Here is a 5,959-nt window from a genome sequence, read left to right as displayed (position 1 = left end):
TTCTTCTTCTTCTTCTTCTTCTTCTTCTTCTTCTTCTTCTTCTTCTTCTTCTTCTTCTTCTTCTTCTTCTTCTTCTTCTTCTTCTTCGTATTTAGTATAGGATCTACAGGGTCTCACTGCACAGATCTGACTCTTAATGATTCTCCCATTTGCAGGCTTCCAGGTGCTAGGATTACAGGAGCGCACCACCACATCCAGTCTCAATCACCCTCTCAGAGCACCCAGGGGAGCAGAGACAGCACAGCATGCCGGGGATTGAACCCCGGCCACTGTGCTCTGTCTAAGCAGGCATAAAAATCTTTTTTCCCCCTATACTTAGGGCAGGGTCTACAAGGTGTTCAGGGTCTCAATAAATAGACTAGACTCATAGTGATCCTCCTGTTTACAACCTTTCAAGTGCTGGGACTATAGGCTCACTCCACCACACTCAGTCTCAATTACCATCTCAGTGTGCCCTGGGGGTGGGACCACCACAACAAGGCAGGAATCAAACCCTGGTCACTGTGCTCTGCCTAAGAAGGCACTTTAGTCTACTGAGCTATCTGGCCAGCCCTCCTGCTTTCTTCTGAACTGAGAACATCCATTGGGGCTGAAGAATCAACAGTGGAAGAAACAAACTTACTCTAAAGTATTCAGCCCTGTCATCAGGGCTTAAGGATGACCTCTGCTCAGCATCTCGGCATTCCTGATGTACAGTGTTTACTACAGTGTTTAGGTTGCAGCTCTTCAAAAATGTTTTTCTTAACATGTAACATACACACAATCTTTTCTGACATTTACTCTTGTTAGCTATTTAGGTAGTCAAAGTGCTTTGCTGTAGATTAGTGAAAGATCCCCAAGAGTAAGCTGTGTTGGCATTAATTAGCATTCACTGTTTTTCTTTTTCTTTTTCTTTCTTTTCCTTTTTATAGTACTAGGAATCAAACTCAGGACCTTCCACTTGCCAGGCAAGCATTTATGTTGCTGAGCTACCTCCCTGGACCCCTTTCAGTAGTCCTGTTACTCCTTCAAAAGCATTGGTGTAGTATCTTCTTAGAGTATAGACTCAAATGATTGGATGGATGAGAAAAAAAAATTTTTTTCTTTTCTCTGTTTCTTTCTGTTTAATTCCAAGGCCTTTATACAGCTTATCTACTTCAATGGACTAGGTATGTTTTCCAAAGTGTGTGATAATGTTAAAATCCTTTCTCTCCACTAATTAACATGGAAATATTCCCTAGTGGAAAGTTGGAGTGGAAATGGGGGAAAAAACCACTTCTTATCTTTTGATAGGATTCATATTAGCATCAGGATTACTCAACATGAAGTAACTTAGTTCTACTTAAAGATACTTTGTGCATCTTTACTGCTAGGGTTTTTCTAATACCATAGCATGTCATCAAATGATTTACATCAACTATCTGATTTCAAGAATAAAATTCAAACAATATATGAAGGCTAAGAGAGGTTATGAACCTGTGTGGAGACAGCTCACATGGAAGAGTACATTAATTAAACTATGTCCTTACATCTTTATTTGCGAATGAGATGAAGGAGACTGAGAAAACATAGACCAGCAGCTTTTACCTATACAGCAGGACAGGGTTTTAAGTTCATCTCCTGAATGTTCCCATTTGTGCAGTCACATTTTCATTACAAATAGTTTTTTAGAATTATATTTTGCACAAGTCCTTAGAACCATTGTAGATGGAGATCAACATTCTAGGTTCTTAGCTGTCCAAATTCTCTGTAGTTTGTTTTCATAAATGTGCTACTATTTAACTTTATTCCCTACTCATTCATCAGTCTTGACTAAGTTGGACCTGCTTGGGGGCAAATGTCATACAGAAGAGCATTTACAATAATGTTCATGTAATTGTTGAGTTAGTTATCAATAGTATACATTATTAGCATATTATTTTTTCTGCACAACTACATCAACATATGCAGAAATGGTTTTGAATAAATTATTATGAAGTGTCCTATTGCTAAAATCTTAAAATCCTCCCTTTATTTCTTTGTTTTTAGGGTATTATTATTATTATTATTATTAATTCTCGATTAATTCCAAGACTCTTAAACAGCCTATACTTAGGCAAACTATTTGACTGAATATTTAAAGATGCCAATGACTAAACCGGAGTTTTTCTCTACTGTTATTTCATACTGGAGACATTCAGTACTTGGGTTTCTGTTTCTATCCGAAGTACAAAACGTCTTTATAGGAGATCTTATAATGACTCTGTGGCTTTCAAAGAATGTTTTCTAATGGAAATAAAGTGTAAATCTTTCATGTAGTAGAGAGCTGAAGCAGATTATTGATCAATGTCAACAGGTGGAGCCAAGATAAATGGCCTTGATCCATGCCCAAGTGGACACATTAATCACAAAGGGAATACTTTGCTGGTGAATCAAGAAAATTCATGTGGGTTTTTTTTGTTCAACTTTTCAGTGTCCAAGAATGCAGGTTGCAGAGTGTGTGGGGATCTTCTATGGTATATTTGAAAAGTCTAGGTTCTATATTTTGCCTGGAACTAATTAGAGAGAGGGGGCAGGGGGAGAATCATGATTGCTATTTTTAGAAAATAACTGTGGTTTCTTGGGCCAGTGTCAAGGCAACACTTTCCAAAATACAATGACAAGGAAGATTTACACATCTCAAAAGCATTTGAAGTTGATGGAGGTTGTGGTTACTTGAAGATCAGCAGCTCTCATTGGATTAAGAGGAGCTGGGTTATGGTCTGGCCAAAGCTGATTGTGAATGTTCCAAATTGGGTCATTTCCTTCACATGATCACAAATGCCATGGATTTTGACCTCTTCCCACCCCCGTCACTTTTTCCCTGAGATGTTGATTGTTTGGCCTTTCTAAAACACTCACTTTTATTGCATATTATTCACAGGTTTTTGATTGACAAGCACAGGCTACAATGATGTAATTACTGTTATTACTAAATAGTTATGCATATAAGTAATACAGAATGTGTCAACCCCTTATGAAAAGGTCAATAAATATTAGTCATTCTTAGCATTATTTTGTGTTCCCCACTGCTTTTGTGTAGCTGTTAAATCAACCTCTGGTACAGAATGCTTATTGCCAAGTAAAGTTTCTACTTTGGGATTTTATATTTCATTTCTTTGTGGGGTTGAGGAAGGGACAGTTATTTGTCTTTATGAATTTCTCTCAATACAATCTTGTCCTAATCTGTAATTATACCAAATTACATACATGTGGAATCTTCAATTAATCATCCCTACTTTAAAATATAGACCAAGCAATCCAAATTATTAATTTTTTATCTGGATTTCACAAGCTACCGTGTAACCCTTGAAGCAGATATTTATGACATCTTAAGTTGGAATTTGTCTGCTTTTTCTGTTTTCTTATTTTCCCCCATAATCCTTATCATAAATCTGAATAAGTTTATATAAGGCATTTACTTTCTTTTTATGATCATGGTAAAATTAGATGGAATGGAAAGGGACAGTGAAAGAACGAAGTCAAGAGAGGAAGAAGAATTCTGTATAATAAAGTCTTTCACTTAGGAGTCAGGCACAATCCTGGATGAAATTTTCCTGAGCTGAGATTTACTTAGGAGAAACCAAAATGATCGGATTTTCAAAACTGAGGTGTTTCAAGATTTAAGGAAGACGTTTCAAAATCTGAGAGTAATATTGAAGACGTTCTTCTCTGGTTTTCCTGCATGTCTTCACAATTATTTTCTTCTTCCCCTTACCGTAAGTTACCATAGAGCGGAGTCCCCGTGGGAGAGTGGATTACGAAGATGTGCATTCTCCTTACAGCACTCTGTTCTGAAGTTAGAGCATCTATAAATAATAATCTTCCCAAAAGCAAAAGTTAAAGAGCCACATCATAGACATCATGGCAACAGATGGATGCTGTCACTGCCAGGTAGAAAAGTGCTTGCAACTGACAGAGAAAAATGAGCAGCAGTAGCTGAAATAAATTTGGTGCTTAGATTTCAATCACATGGAGGAAGCTTTGAAGTAGGCCATCCAGAACTACCATGGCAACTATGCAGTGATTGAAACTACTGGTTCTTTCAACTTTTCTTCCACTATTTCTTATGTTTTCTAACTGGCTTCCATTTTTCCTAAAGTGAAAAACCAAAAGAACAAAACAGAACTTGCTAGCCCAGGAAACCCCCTAAGGCAGTTTCCCAGAAGTGCTCACTTAAGGGACTCTGTCTCCTATTTCATTGGTTAAAATATTATCACATGGCATCTACCTCTGCAAGTGCTGCTGGGAAATGTAGTGTCAAGTTTTATAAAAATGTTCACGTTAATTACACAGACAATGAGTTTCATTGTGGCATTTTCATACACCTATATCGCATAACATGGTCATGTCTACCCCCGCTATTAAACCTCTTCCCCTCTTCTCCCCCCTTCATTTATTTATTTTTTTTTAGTAATCTCCCTTCCACAGTTAACATAGCTTATAGGTAGGCTGACTATTGACATTTCCAGTAAAGTGAGGAAATATTAATAAAAATACCAGGAGAAAATAAGTATGCTTTTCATGTTACCTTTTTGAAATATATAATTAGAGTAATCCATTTCTGTACTTTTCCTGATAACTGCTGTAGAAAATACCTTTTCTTGGCAGCAGAGGTAGCTCCGCAGTCTAAGTGCCTGCCTAGGCAAGCCCAAAGACTCAAGCTTGATCCTGGGTACCATATGCTATTCCAGCCCTGTCCTGGGCACACACCCTGTCCCAGGCACACCAAGCAGGCCACCAGGATCCGTTGTGGTGGCATACACCTGTAATCCCAGTGCTGAAGAGGCTTAAACAGGAGAATTGCTTCAAGTCTGAGCTGCATAGTGAGACCTGTATAAAATACAGAATGAATGAAAGAAGGAAGGAAAGAAAGAAAGAAAGAAAGAAAGAAAGAAAGAAAGAAAGAAAGAAAGAAAGAAAATACTTATTCTCTCATCATGACATCTATTCAAGAATATAGTCTTTCACTTAGCCCTCCTAAGTCCTAGCTGTCGACTTCAGGCCTCCTATGTTAAAGTGGTGTCAAATCTTCATTCAGATTTTATTAAATAATTTTATAATAATTTAAATAGGGGGCCTGCCCCTTAGCTCAGTTATTTAAGCGCCTGCTTAAACAAAGCAGTCAGGCTCAGGATGCTGTGGTTCAATTCCCAGAACTCAAGCCGGCCAAACCTTCCCTGAAGGCATTCTGAGCCAGCAAAAAAAAAAAAAAAAAAATCCTTCTGCCATTTTTAAATAGAGGGATTTGTTCTAATAGTGTTTGTAAATAGGATATCATGTCTGCATCTTGTACAGCAAATAACGACTAGGAAGAGAATGTACAATGTGTTCATTATTAAAACTGTCCTACCAATTTGATTTGAAACTGTCTCATTGCTATTTGTTTCTCAATAAAATTATGGAAAAAAATAATAATTTAAATAACTTTTAAAACTCTAAGTTACAAAATGAAAAGCACTCCCAAGCACCATAAAGGTATCTTACTATATATGGCTCTTACTTTCCAATCTCTTTGGTTATTCAGCAAATGTCTACTTCATAAGATCAAACTTTTATCAATTAATAAATATGCAAGTAAATTTAAAATTTTTATTATTCCAATTACACAGAAAGAAGAAACTGCCCTTCACTAAGCTATTTTGCACCCACATCTCAAATGTACAATTTGTTCAGTTCTTGTGAATCAGAAAAAGCACAATAACATAAGTCAAAGTATGTATCTCAACTAGAGGGTCCCTATTCTCCTTTCTAATATTGCCAGATTTGATTTATTTTAACCCTTGAAAAGGTAACAGTTTCTATTTCTTGATCCTTCATGACTGTGCTTTCTCTTAAAACTTGTTAACTACTGGTTATGCTATAGCTTTGTGCTGCTGATCACAGTCCTATTTATATACTGGATTTTTGATTGATTTAAATCGTGGGTTTCAGTGCTATGAGGTCACATAAAAGTTACCTT

The sequence above is a fragment of the Octodon degus genome, unplaced genomic scaffold (assembly GCF_000260255.1).
Source record: "Octodon degus isolate 3935 unplaced genomic scaffold, OctDeg1.0 scaffold00033, whole genome shotgun sequence".
In the NCBI taxonomy this organism is placed as follows: domain Eukaryota; kingdom Metazoa; phylum Chordata; class Mammalia; order Rodentia; family Octodontidae; genus Octodon; species Octodon degus.
The sequence above is the reverse complement of the archived record's forward strand: the minus strand, read 5'-3'. Positions refer to the sequence as shown.